Source organism: Leptodactylus fuscus, chromosome 6, assembly GCF_031893055.1.
Source record: "Leptodactylus fuscus isolate aLepFus1 chromosome 6, aLepFus1.hap2, whole genome shotgun sequence".
Lineage (NCBI taxonomy): Eukaryota > Metazoa > Chordata > Amphibia > Anura > Leptodactylidae > Leptodactylus > Leptodactylus fuscus.
This window is the reverse complement of record NC_134270.1, coordinates 73,679,673-73,694,914: the sequence shown is the minus strand read 5'-3', so window position 1 is coordinate 73,694,914 and position 15,242 is coordinate 73,679,673. Positions and strand designations below refer to the sequence as shown.

The 15,242-nt window shown below is 39.0% G+C and overlaps 1 pseudogene; it reads left to right on the top strand.

Annotated features, from left to right (window-relative positions):
* Positions 1-10,456: 10,456 nt before the first annotated feature.
* On the top strand, positions 10,457-12,100 carry LOC142209124 (PEST proteolytic signal-containing nuclear protein pseudogene; annotated as a pseudogene).
* Positions 12,101-15,242: the final 3,142 nt, after the last annotated feature.

Genomic DNA, 15,242 nt, shown 5'->3' with positions numbered 1-15,242 from the left:
GACATAGCCCATAGCCAGGACTGGCAGTGTGTCTGCCAAAAAACTAACTTTTTCTAGTTCCATACAATTCCTCTAATTGATGCTATAATTTCAATGCATAATTTGGTATTAAAGGGGGCCTATCATTAGATTTAGGTAAACTTTCCTAGCAACATGTTGCAATAGCCTTTAGAAAGGCTATTATAGCTCTAGCTTTCTAGCCATTTTGAAATACTTTATTGTTATATGCTAATTCTCTGTACAGAGCACAAGGGACGTTCCCTCTTTGCTCCGAGCACTGCACCGACTTATCCAGTATTCCGCCTCCTCTTGCTTCTTGTGAAGATATCCGCCTCTTTTTATTCTTTGCATGCGCTGTAGTGATAATAATAAGAAGAGAGCGACTGCTATTTTTAAACACCCGGCATCTGAAGTACTAGTACCGCGGATGTTGGGAAAGGGTTAAACTTAATCTAATGCACCTGTATCCCTCCCAGCTGATCTTTAATTCCTGGTATTGGCACATGCAAGAAATGCCTAGAGATGCCCACTCAGGTATTATCTGGCTGGGGTGGGACACCAATGATTGGTTGAGCTGTTTCATGTTATTAAAAGATACTAGGAAATTAAGGCCAGAAGGTCTCCAGGCTGAAGGCAATTAAACAGTGTTTAGCAACGTGCAAAACTCTGTCAACCATCTTGTTTTACCACAGATCTTAAAGCATTTTCAAGTATAGAGGGGACTGTCCCATTTAAAGGGAGTCTATCATTGGCTCTAGTGATTTTTAACTAAGCATATATTTGCATAGCCTTTAGAAAGGCTATTCCAGACATACCTTTTGTTTAGTAATCCCCTCAGCTATCTTTGAATTAGCCCACTTTTATTGATATGCTACGGAGCATCGGAAGTCTCAGTGAGCACTGTCTGCTGTGTGTACACATGGAGGTGAGAGCAGGGAAGGCTGATGAGTCATCACCATTATCAGCAGCAGCCTTACTGCTCTCACTTCCTCCTGTTTACACACGTCACACAGTGCTCAGTGAACTTCCGGTGCTCCGTGATGGCTAATTAGCATATCAATAAAAATGGCTTAAATAAAAAATGGCTGGGAGGATTAATGAATAAAAGGTATATCTAGAATAGCTTTTCTAAAGGCTAGGTAAATATGCTTAGTTAAAAATCACTATAGCTAATGATAGACTCCCTTTAAGACTCTCACATTTAACCAGATCTACAGGCAGCTACAAGATGTATCTCTACATTACAGCACATTCATGCATTACTAAGTGGTCATTCACACCTCATTTTAGCAACTGTTTAAACTGATAGCAATTCACTGATGGTCATTTCTACAAACTAGGTAAACTAGGTTTCATAAGTGGCCCCCAAATAAATTAATCTCCTATTCAGATGTCTCATGAAATATAGTTTTCCCTCAGGTAGCCCCCACATAATGCCTCCTACCCCCTCAGTGACCATTCAATTAATATATTACATACAAATTAAAGGGAAAAAAAAAAACCACATATTCGCCTAATCTCATTCCCGTAGAGTTTCTTGCAGGCTCTGGCTATAGTGAAGCCTGCAGCTCTACATTCTTTGCCCCTCATTTCCACGGACATTATGAGTCAAAGCCTGAATGGTACAGCATGGAGCTAATAACAGAAACAGCTGGACAGCCCCCAAAATGTAGGACTGTCCTGCTCAAGCATGGCTGACTGTTTTTATGTCCAAAAAACCCCAACAAAATTGTATTTTAATGGCAGAAAATAAATGTGTTGCTGTATTAGGGTTTGTGTTTTTTGAGGGATGAGTTGTAGTTTTTATTGGTTCCATTTTAGGATATGTATAATTTACTGAATAAATATTATGCATTTTTTAAGGGGAGAAAGAGAAAGACAAGTTTGTAATCTTTTTTATGGCTATTGGTGTACGGTATAAATAATTTGTTATTTTTACTCTGCAAGCCATTATAATTCTGGTATTACGCAAATATTTTTTCACTATTTTTAGACAAAATTTAAAAAATGAAAATAGTTTTTTTAATTATAATCTTTTTAAACCTTTATCAAACAGTTTTTAGTACTAATGAAAGATGAAACATGATCACAAGCACAGCTTATCATAATGTTATTGTATTTTATTTATTTATTTATTTATTTTTACCCCTATCAGTATGTCTTTGGAGTACAGGACAAAAAACACACAAACATAGGGAGAACATACAAACTCCTTACAGATGTCGTCTTTGGCAGGACTCAAGCCCAGGACTCCAGCGCTGCAAGGCTACAGTGCTAACCACCGAGCAACCATGCTGCCTGACATTACGTTTTCATCATGATGCCTGGGGTATGGCAAATAATGATGTACAGTTACACCATTGTTCGATAAGGAGTTAAACAAGTACAAGAGATGACTGGATACCTCTGTATAAAAATATAACATAAACTGAGATGGAGATGGGATATTGATCCAGGTATTTATTCTGACTATTGTACTTTTGGAGTTGGTAAGGAATTTTCCCCTAATATTGGACACTTAGTATCTCCCTAATGTTTTTTCCCATTTTTTGGATTAGGTATAATCCAGAAATTTAATGGATTTGAGTTATATTTGATAGCCTTATCACATACTTATGCAACTATTTCCACCTAGACTGCATTACATAAATATTTTTCAGTGTATTTCTATTTTCTATAAGTATAGTGGTGAATTATTATCCATATTTTGTCAAACCTCTTTGCTCCTCTCTTGTCATACCACTTCACTGCCTTGGCTTCATTAGGGAATTGATAGGGATTTAGCTGGATTAGTATTCCTTTATAATGGATGATTAAATCTTGAGATGCTTTACACCCTCCCTCCTTTCTCAACTACATGTTAATGTAAACAAAATTAAAGGATTGAAATTTCTGAAGATTTTCCTAGACCTGCAACACGAAAAAATGTATTAAGGTGTGGGCCCTCTGGCCAGAATCCTGCGGCAGTAATCTGATCATTTCACAACACTTGTGCTGGGTGAAGCGTATAATTGATTTTGGACAATTATCCAACACCTACGTAAACAGGAACTCTGCACAGGAAGAATACATTTATTCCCATGTTATTCACATAACATAGTAGTTGTTGAATGCTACAGTGGGCTACCAAAGAATGGACATTTATGTACCGGGCCACCAAAGATTGGAGATGCAGTGGTACCATGATATAATAGGCTACATACAATTATATACTGGAATACCAGATGCTGGACAATTACATACCGAGCCAACAGAGGCTGTAAAACTATATATTCAGTACTAGAGACCTGATAATTATGTACTAGGCCACCAGAGTTTGGTCATATAATGAGATACTGGGCCACATGAGATTGGACATTCAGTTGTTTACTGAGCCACCACAGACTGGATATTCAATGATATGTTATTCCACCAATGGCTGAACATTCAGATGTATACCAAGCTGCCTGAGATTGGACATTCACATTGACTTCACCAAAGGAAACCATTTTAAGCAATGACCTATACATGCTGGCTATGCTAACACTATGAAGATCCAGGTCAGTATTCCAAAAAGTTAAAGAAAATGAGAGATTTAAGTATTCTAACTATAAATAATATGAAATAGATTATTAGAGATTTATTCTGATTGCCAAATTTGGAGTCAAGAACGGAATTTTCCCCTAATATGGTGTCCACATCATAGGAATTTTTGCTATTCTTTTTTTTTTTTTTTTTTTAAATGTAGATTGTGAGCCCCACACAGAGCTCACAATGTACATTTTTCCCTATCAGTATGTCTTTTTTGGAATATGGGATGGAAATCCATGCAGACACGGGGAGAACATACAAACTCCTTGCAGATGGTTTTTTGCCCTTGGTGGGATTTGAACACCAGGACTCCAGCACTGCAAGGCTGCAGTGCTAACCACTGAGCCACCGTGTGGCCCTGAATTTTTGCTATTCTGTGATCAACACTGTAGGGTTATAGGTTGAACTTGATAGGGTCATCTATATCTTTAGGCCTGGCTCACATCTGCGTTCGGTATTACATTCGGGGAGTCTGCTTGGGGACCCCGAACTCATTGATAAGCGGTAAGTTTATGAAAGCACGGATCCCATAAACTTAATGCAGTCCGTGTGTTTTCTACGTACTGTCCACATGAGTCATGCAGAGAGAAAAGTACTTCATGAACTACTTTCCTCTCCAAATGACTCGTAGTCTATGGGGTTCGTGTGATTTCAGTGTTCACCACTTGTTGATGCGTTTGGTGTTCTGTTCAGGAGGTCCCCAAGCAGATTCCCCAAACAGAATACCGATCTTGGCCTTAGCCCACATTATTAGATAAAACAATGTAACTATTCTTTAGCAGAATTGTTTCTGCATTAGTGGTCGTATCCATGGCAACCGATCAAGATAAAACACTGTCACCACTAAGAAAGTTAGAGAAAATCTTTAAAACTCTGCAGAATTTTTAATTACTTATATTTGCAAAAATGTTTAACTTTTAATTATCTACAAATATAGATATGATTATGTACATGGGAATACCCCTTTAACTATTTACTGGCTTCCCGTATTACACGTTTAACCATGAAACAATGGACTGTCACATGACCCAGCAATTGTGTATTTAAAGGCGCAGACAAGTGTTAAATTGTTAGGAAACTATTTTAATTGGTTCCTTCTTAAAATCCATTTAAAGTGATTGAACACTTTCAAAGTGTTTTCATGTTATAGTCTTTCCCGAGGCTCCATGCGTGTGAATCCGCTAACGTTTATAAAGTATGTTAAGACCACATTTAATCTGGAAGCTCGAATGTACCACACCCAGGATATGTAACACTAAAAATCTGCCTTTGGTGTAAACATTAAACCTATCATCAATGTGTGAGTTAAAATCAAAGCTAAATATGAGTGGCTTCTTGTTACATAAGATATGTCCTGTACTACTATCATTTTCAACAGAGATTACAATAAGTTAAAATTTTATGCAGTTTGATAGATCTGAGGATACTGGATATGCGGATCGGTCAAAAGCAGCACTTAGGATTTTCTATGTAGTGTTAAAGGGAGACTTGGGTAGGACAACTTTGCCAGATTCTTAGCCAAGATTGGCCTGTACAGATATATACCATTGTTTATTGTTTTAATATATATTTTTAGCGGTTATTGTGCATGGTATGACTTGCGCACAATATGCTGCTTATTGCAGTGTATATGCCAATGACTTATCTCACTTTAAACATTAGAAAAAATACTTCCTAATGTGGCATTATAAGGTGCAGTGAACACTAAGGAGCATTATACTGTGTGTCGGGACACTAAGGAGAATTATACTGTGGGTGGGGGCACTAAGGAGTATTATACTGTGCATGGGGGTACTAAGGAGCATTATACTGTACGTGGAGGTTCTAAGGAGTATTATACTGTGCATGGGGGTACTAAGGAGCATTATACTGTGGGTGGGGTACTAAGGAGCATTATACTGTGAGTGTTGGCACTGAGGAGCTTTATACTGTGCATAGCAGCACTAAGGAGCATTATACTGTGTATGGGGGCACTAAGGAGCATTATACTTTGAGTGAGGCCACTATGCAGCATTATACTGTGCATGGTGGTACTAATGTGCATTATACTGTGAGTGGGGCCGCTATGCAGCATTATACTGTGCATGGCTGAACTAAGGAGCATTATACTTTGAGTGTGAGCACTTTGGCGCATTATACTGTGCGTGGGGGCATTAAAGAGCTTTATACTATGCATGCAGAAGTAAGGAGCATTATACTGTGGGTGGGGTCATTAAGGAGTATTATACCATACGTGGGGGCACTAAGGAACTTTATAATATGCATGGGGGTATTAAGGAGCATTAAACTGTGGGTTGGGGCATTAAAGAGGTTGTCCGGGGGGGGGGGGGGTTGGTCAATGCCTGGCAACTGAGGGAGGTAAAAACATTTTAAAAAAAAATCATACTCACCTATTTCCGATGTTTCCAATGCTCCTGATTTCACAGGTAGTGAGATTGCAAGCCTTTCGCTGAGGCCACTGATTACCAGACCAGACTGCGCAGGGAGACACTGGAGCACCATATGAATTTTTAAAAAATATTTTCCCTGCCCCTGTTCGATTTAAAACTTAGGTTGTCTTGTCTTGTCTTAACTTGGACAACCCTTATAAGTAGCTTTATACTGTGGGTGCGGGCACTAAAGATCATTATATTGTTCATGGGGCAACTAAGTAGCTTTATAAAATTCGTGGGGGCACTAAGGAGCATTATAGAGTGGAAGTATAATGCCCCATCATTGTGCATCCTCCTCACCGTATACTGCTTAGTACCATCCAGTATAATTACCCAACACATAATTAATTAACATTAACAACAGGCGGGAGAAACCTTCATCTACCACTGCTGTCCGCAAGCCCTGATCCCTTACACTAGGGACAGCAGGTATCAGTAATTGTCCCTGCTGCCTGCACAAAGTGTGAAAGTGCATAGGGGATATGCTGGAAGGCAGGGGTCTAGACAGCTGCTCAGACCACAGTCCGCCAGTTGGGTCTCCCTTTTTAGAGTGTCTTGAATATGGGAGTGGGAGGTTCTAATAATAGAGGATTTTAGTCTTAGGTCATTGAGTGAACGGAGAGCATGTGTTGGGTGGTACACAGAAATGAGGGAGGAAATATAAGGAGGTGCATAGGGAGAGAGTTTATATTGTATTCTGTAATGAATAGGCAGGCAATGTAGTGACTGGCACAGACCAGAGGCATCACTGTAGTGTCTAGACTGGTAGATGAGCCTGGCCGCTGCATTCAGAATAGATTGTAGAGGGGAGAGTTTAGTGAGGGGAAGACCGATTAGTAAGGAGTTACAGTAGTCAAGGCGAGAATGAATCAGAGAGACAATAAGTGTCTTTAATATATCTGTGGTAAGGAAATGGTGGATTCTGGAGATGGTTTTGAGGTGGAGATGACATGAGTATGCGAGTGATTGGATAGTGGGGTGAAGTAAAGGCCTGTCAGCATAAAGATGGTACTGGAAGCTAAATCTGGTGATGGTTTGTGCAATAAGGGATGTGTAGAGAGAGAAGAGCAGGAGGCCTGGGACCGAACCCTGAGGAACCCCAACAGTAAGGGGGAGAGGAGAATAGACAGAGCCCGCAAATGATACTCTGAAAGTGTGGTCTGAGAGATAAGGGGAGAACAAGAAAGTTAGTGGAAAGATAGCGGATTAAACAAGAATAGACCAAGCATTGCAAGATTTTGGAGAAGAAGGGGAGGTTAGAGACAAGTCAGTAGTTAGCAGCACAGAATGGGTCAAGGGAGGATTTGTTCAGTAGCAGGGTTATGTCAGCATGTTTGAAAGAGGATTGGAAAGATTCCAGAAGAGAAAGATGATAAATATTGTAGTATAGCAAGTAGTGACAGCAGGCGACAGAGACTGAAGAAGGTGTGAGGGGAAAGGGTCACTACTACAGGTCGTAGGGCGAGAAGAAGAAAGGAGCCAGGAGATTTCTTCTTCTGTAACTGGTTCAAAAGATGAGAAGGTACAGGATGAAGTGCAGTATACTGAATGTATTGCAAGGGTGAAGTACATGGTGAAAACTGGCAGCATAAATTGACAAACTGTATCATATAGATTATATCTGCACAATTTTGATGAGAAATCTGTAGTATCTGTATCATGTAAACATATTCTTAGGCTAAGGCCTCATTAATTTTTTCTAATGGCCATCATGTCTTCATCTTAATTCCACGTTGTGGAAAAGCTGCTTTTTTGTTTCAGATTTTGCTGCGTTTATTTACGCCAAACCTATTATTGGCTACAGAAGGAATAGAAAATATAAAGGACTTATACATCTCCCTTCGTCTCAATCCACTTCTGATCGCAGTAAAATCTGCAACAAACAAATCAGCGTTACCACAAAATGGAGCCCCAGACTTAGTATTAAGATGAAGACATGCTGGCCCTTAGATACAAGTAGTGGAAATACTTTGTAACTTGTTCTATTTCCTCTTCCTAATATTTAACCCCTGTAACAACTAAGTTTTGGCTTCTGGTTGTCAGAGCTCTGCCCCTATTACAATATTCGTATAGTTAAAGGTTCCCTTCACTGAAAATTTCCAAAAATATCCTTTGATGCGCAGCGGAATCTATTAGAACTTTCTTCTCCATTTTGGATGCAAAACACTAAGACAGGTTATTAATTGACACAACAGGAAATGTCATCATGTAAGCAAATCCGCAATGCCTTCACATATCTAAGATTCTTCTCCCTGACCTTTCACTTAGATGCTTGTGAATACTGCAGCTCTGTCTTATCAATTTAGAACATCTAAGAGTGTTATTGGTTATTTTATACATTTGTGTCTATTCATTTTAGTCATTTGCTCCCTCACTCTTTTAATGCAGTGTGGGAGCTGTGTTGTGACGCACATGAAATATGTATGCATTTCTCCCAAGTGCTTGACAAGCTTGTACTACACAATGTTTACATATCGCGCACACACACGTGTTTAGACTAATGTGAAGCCTACACAATCTAATGGACGAGACATACTTCGAGGATGTAAACACATTTTAATTCCATTGAAATATGAGCAGATAAATAGTGCTGAAGGGGTTATATCATGAAAATATTTATTACCTAGGTGAGAAATATATGATCATTGGAGCTTCACTACCGGGACCCCCACCAATCACTACAAGGGGGTCTTGAGTTTCTTTTCCAGAGGAGTTCAAACACACAAACACATTCAAAGTCTATGGGTCTGATAGAGGATAATGTGCACTCCATATGTCTCATAGACTTCGATTATAGTGTGACCACCACTCCATTTCAACTCCTTCAAAAAATTCCCATGGATGAGTGATTTAAAAAAAAATATATATATAATTCCTTCTGCACCTCCCTCCTGACTGCATATCACATTCTACACTTCTTTATGTATACTGAAATTATTTTTTGATGTGCAGCTTCTTCTATGGCTTTTAATAATACTCTGTCTTGATTTTTTTATTTCCCTTGCTTTCTGTTTTTTTTTTTTTTAATCAATCCCATGATTCCTTCACAGACACAGTATCACATGGGCAACTAGAGACATTACCATCTCTACCTGCAGAAAGAGATATATGCTAAGAGACCATAAGCATATAGTCAAGAAGGTGGAGCTGTTACCTTCTTCATTATATAATGTGTAAGGGCGGGTTCACACGGAGTATTGTGGTTCGTCATTTGGTACGTACACGCCGCGGGATCTTTTGTGGGCCGTATACACTCCTATTGTTTTCACGTGGCGCTATTTTGCGGCCGTGATTTTGCGGCGGCCGCAAAATAGCGCCGCGTGTATGGTCCCATTGAAAACAATGGGAGAGTATACGGCCCACAAAAGATCCCGCGGCGTGTACGTACCAAATGACGAGCCACAATACTCCGTGTGAACCCGCCCTAACAGGAGCTGTCTAATCATCAGCAGTAATTGTGACAGCAGATTATGCCCCCCACCTACTTGCTATAGAAAACTTGTGTGGTACAGTTCAGGCATTTTCATTATACAGTAAAGGCCATCTATGCCACCTAAATAGCTTAAGAACTTGTAAACCACTTCCATGCTGTTGTAGGGGCTGTTAATGATACAGTCCACATACCTTTTTGGATCATAGTGCAATCTTCATGTACCAGTAAGCCATCCAGTGCATCCAGGCATGGGTACATCACCATAAATGGGGTTTCCTGCTTTATAAAAATGAACTTACATAGTGAAAAAACTTTCAAAAACTTGAATTGCGGTTTTAAATCTATGGCACACTTTTTTTTACCTAGATGAAAATTTTTGACGCTTAGAACTTCTTATATATATTATAACAACTGGTGTAACTAAAGGGGTCTCAGTGGTCACTAGATCCATAAGCCAGGGGGAGCACACAAGTCATTATCACCATACTAAGACATTTCAACTTCTTTGATTTCTTTTCTGATTTCCTTTGATGTCTGGTAGTCTTTGCATTACACATTTATCATCTGGTGCACTGAGACAAAGGAAGTTTTGTGATATCCTTTCATTGTCACACAGTGGAAAATGAACCTTTCAATGCCTAATGTAGCAGTTGATCACCATATAGTCAAGGGGGGATTCTGTGGAGGAAGGCTGGGGCACAAAAGGGAGGCAGGTAGTCGTAAAAAGACGTTGTACAGGAAGGCCCAAGATGAGCTTTTACACCTGGGCCTGAGAGCCTTTAGCTTTGTCCCTGAATACAAGAGCTACAAATATTGTAATTTGGAAACCAGATCTATAATAGAGACACTTTATTGAATAAGCTTTTTTGTGAATGACTAGAGAGTGTTATGAAATGGGACAGGGTGGTAGAGGCTGAAAGAGATTGCAAATATTTGGAAGAAATGTTACTTTAGCAAATTCCCAGCTTTATGAATCATACTTAAGTCTCAAAATAAACAAAATATTTAAAGCATTGGAGGAATGGAAACATCTCAGGCCTTTGGAAGAAGAGTAAGCCTTTTAAGTATGATAAGCTTCCCCAAGATAATAAGTGTCTTCCCTGTGACCCTTTGCACTTGTACTAAGTTTTATTTTCCTTTCTGCATAAAAGGTAAGACATGGGCTACGGTTGTTTTTGCTCTAAAAAAGAATGAAAATCCCCAAATCCTCCTTATATTCTCTCACTGAATTGCTATAGCTTTAAATCATCAGAAGCTTTCAGAAATAGTTAGCCTTCATCTATGGTCATTATGGCCTTTGGTCTGGGTCATCAGACCCGATTGCTGGTTGATTGGAAGTTAAAGCATTATAAAAAGTGACTGATCTTTTCCTAAACCAATGCAACGCTTGTCCACAGGTTGTCTGTAGTATTGCTGCTCAGCCTCATTCACTTCAGGGGAGAAGAAATGCAATACCAGACAAAACCCATGGACAGATGTGATGTACCTTATCGTGTTCCTCATCCAAAACATACACAATAAAATCGAAATTGGATGTTTTCTATAGACTTTATTTATTAAAAAAAGCTCATACTTCGTAATGCATTTTCGGTGCTAGGATCACAAATCTATAGTGGCTAAGAGTTTCAGTTACTGGTGTAAATTCTAGTAAATCTGCCTGACCACATCACTCTTGTTAAACACTGCCATGTCATACCCAATTTTTGGAAAAGTGGCACGTAGAGTTCAACTGTGCCACAATTTGTGATATCTTTCATTTGCCAGCTGGCGGAGAATTTATTCAACAATAACGTTCCATCAATGAGTGGTTTTCATCTGTAATGGCTCTCTCATCCTTGGCATTGACTGTGTTGCTGATCATCACTTGTCTACAACTTTTGTGCCAAGTTATTAAAAAAAAAATAATTAAACACTTTTGTTAAATAAAAGCTTGTTCAACTTGAATATTTCTCAACACCACTTTATTTATCTTTTGGATGTCCCTTTGATAAAGTTGGGGCACAAAACAACTTAACTATTTACAAGGCTGGACAGAGGCTCGGCCTGTGGCAGCTCTGACGACATGGCTGTCTAGTTAACGCTGACAAAGATGGCGGATAAGAAGGAGCAATGGAGGGGAAAGCTCAAGTCGAGGTACAGAGAAGAGGTCAGCAGTTACATCTTCAGATGAGGCAACATCCCAACCCTTTCCAGCCAAAGTGTCCAAGATCGGCTTTGCAATAGGAGGTCAGCCTGGGAAGAAAGCACCTTCAATTTCCATAAAACTTGGCTCTGTTAAACCGAAGGATACACCACCTGCCGTAATTCCAAAAAAAATCTCAGTAGCAGCAGTATTCAATGATGAGGATGATAGTGAACCTGAAGAAATGCCCCCTGAAGTAAAGATGAGGATGAAAAATATTGAAAGGGATACCCCAACTTCAGCAGGACCAAACTCATTCAACAAAGGCAAGCATGGATTTTCAGACAGCCAGAAGCTGTGGGAAAGGAATATTAAGTCACAGTTAGAACATATTACAGATGACTGAATTGTGGAGTGGGCTTGTGGGATGATCTGACATTCAAGCCTTCCTTTTCTTGGACAAGATACCCTTGCAATTAGAATGAGATCTGGTGTGTTTTTTTTTTTTTAAGGAACTTCTATGGCACAGAAACAAATAAGAATTATAATTATGTTATGTTTTGTATTCAGTTAATTCTGTTTGTCTATAGCTTACTATATTTACTGTCAATGGGAATAAACTTTTTTTGTCGGAAAAAAATAAAAAAAACAACTTAACTATAAATTAATAGATGGAAGTTCTCCATATCACTAAGTGTTTCAGATCTGCACCCAAGAACCAATTCCATGTTCACAGCATGGAATACCTTATAGCTTTGCTAATATAGTTCATGTTTTTTATACCTTTCTCATTCTTTGTATTCTTTGGAAAACTTAATAGAATAGACAGCTAATTAAAATAAATGATGGAGTATGAGCAATGTCACAAGCTCATGACAACAGTTAATAGGTAGGTGTTCCAACAGTTGAACCCCCACTGAAATGTATAACCTATGTTAAGGACAGACCATCAATTAAAAAAAAAAAGGGTTCTATTAACTAAACAAGCTCTAACCCCCTCCCACTACAGGCATTTTTCAATTAAATTTTTTGACTCCCCGCCTTCCAAACACCGAACCTTTCACATTTTAATGTTTGCAGGACAAATCTGCTTTGTAACAGTACTATTTAATATTCTATATGATGTACTGGGAAGCTGAAAAAAAATTCAGGATTGGAGAAAAACAGCGTTTGTGCAACATTCTTACCAGCTTTGCTTTTACAGCATTCACTTTGCTGCCAAAATGATACATTACCTGTATTCTATGGGTCGGTATGATTCCAGGGATACCAAATTTATATATATATTTTTTTACTTTTTAACCCTTTATAAAATTCAAAACACTGACACCCTTAATTTTTTTTTTATATCTCCATGTATATTATTATTGTTTATTTATATAGCGCCATTAATTCCATGGTGCTTTACATTTGGGGGTTACACACAATACACAAAATATACAAGCAAATATAATACTAGCAATAACCGACTGGCACAGTGGGATAGAGGGCCCTGCCCGCGAGGGCTTACAATCTATGAGGGAGAGAGGTAGAGACAGAAGGTGAGGGGAGAGACTGTTCAGATGGTGATGTTCTGTCAGTAGCATTATTGGAGGTTGTATGCCTTCCTGAATTAGGTGAGTCTTCAGGGTCTTCTTGAAGCCTGTGGTTGTGTGGGTCAGTCTTATGTGTCTTGGTAAGGAGTTCCAGAGTATGGGGGATGCACAAGAGAAATCTTGGAGACGGTTATGTGAAAAGCAGATGAAAGCAGAGCAGAGTAGGAGGTCATTGGAGGATCTGAGGTTACGTGTGGGCAGGTAGCAGGAGATTAGTTTGGAGATATATGGAGGGGACAGGTTGTGGAAGGCTTTGTATGTTAGCGTTAGTAACTTGAACTCAATTCACTGGGCAATGGGTAGCCAGTGGAGGGATTGGCAGAGGGGAGCAGCCAATGAAGAACGGGAGGAAAGGTGAATTAAGCGAGCAGCATCAGGATACATAAGGTTATCTTTTGGCAGGGGCCAGATGTACTTTTTAGTTATACCATTTTAGGGAATGTCTGTTTTTTTGATAGTTTTTTTAATATAAATTTTACGGGTGGCGAATCAGAAAAAAAAAAAAAAGGCTTGGTTTGGTTCTTTTGATCTTTTCCTGCTACAGCGTTCAACATTTAATTTTTCAGGTGTTACTGTAAATACCACAAACACTTATTAAGAAACATACAAAAAATATGTTATTGAAGACAGAGAAAGACGTTTCCAACATAAAGACTTGGTGGAGAAGATGACATAGTTAGAAGTTCTTGTGGTCTGTGACGCTGGCCCTTAGGGCAACTTTAGTGATTCATTTGTAACAATGACCTAGTAGGACTCCATGCTAATAGCTGATTGTTCCGCAATAGAAAAGTAAGGTAGAATAGCTTGAGGCAGTGGAAACAATGTCCACCCCCCTGGTTAATGGTAAATATAGTGTGAATTACATTTGGTAGATTCTCTAGTTCCCACTTTATCATCAAAAGTCAAAAAAACAATAACTCTAAAACAATAACTCTAAAAGAATGCTAAAACAAATGTACTTGGCCAGGAATCAGTTCTTTTTACCAGAGAAATCAGAAAGGGAGATGCGTTTTTCAACAGCTTGTCAATAGATTATAATCTATTATTATATTCATTATTTTACATCTGCGTGTATGGGACTGTATATATAGAGCCTTCATAAAACCAAAAAGGATAGGAGGGAGGAACAACAATCATACCTCCCAATGTTTTGGATTTTCAAGGAAGGGCACAAATAGTTCCTTGAGTGAAAGTTTAAAAGTTGGTTGCATATCTATATACTTGAAAAATTAGTACAACAAAATATTTAAATTAAGATATTTTAAAGTCTAAAATGCACCAAATCCCGATATATTATATAATTTGGGGTGTAATTTGCAGTTATGAATCAGACACCAATATGGAATAAATATAGCTAATTAATCTATTTCCACTATCAAAAAGAGTGACATTTAGGCCGGGGCCCCACATGGCATACAGTGTTCATACCCCTTGACTTTTTTCACATTTTGTTACTTTACAATCACAAGCTTAAATGTATTTTATTGAGATTTTAAGTGATAGACCAACGAAGGATTATGAAGATAATCTTGTTTCCTTTAGTCCTAACAGCGGCACAATACGGGGTATTTTCTGGTAGGACAGGCGGAATTTTAATTAGCCAGTATTAAATTCACATGGCTAGACCCTTTAAAAGGGCACAGCTTCCTCCCCCGCGTGTAAATACCAGAGTAATAACAATAGTATAATAATAACAATATAATACAATAACATATTTTAGGGCGGGAAGCCTTGTGCCGCTGTTAGGACTAAGGGAAACAAGATTATCTTCCTACCAGCGGCACAATACGGGTAGATAACAAGTAATCCCCTAGGGTGGGACCTCACCGCAAACTGAACTTAAACTGCTCGCCCAAAAGCGGTAGCTTCTGAGGTACGCAAGCTCAGGCGATAATGACTTACGAAAGTCGACTCAGAAGACCAAGAGGCAGCTGCATATATTTGGTCTAAGAGCAGAGCCCTATTCTCCGCCAGGATGTAGAGACAGCTCTTGTTGAGTGAGCCCTAAGGAGGGCAGGTGAAGGTAACCCCTGAGCTGCAAAGGAAGCTTTTATAGCCTCCCTCACCCAACGTGATATAGAAGCTTTGGA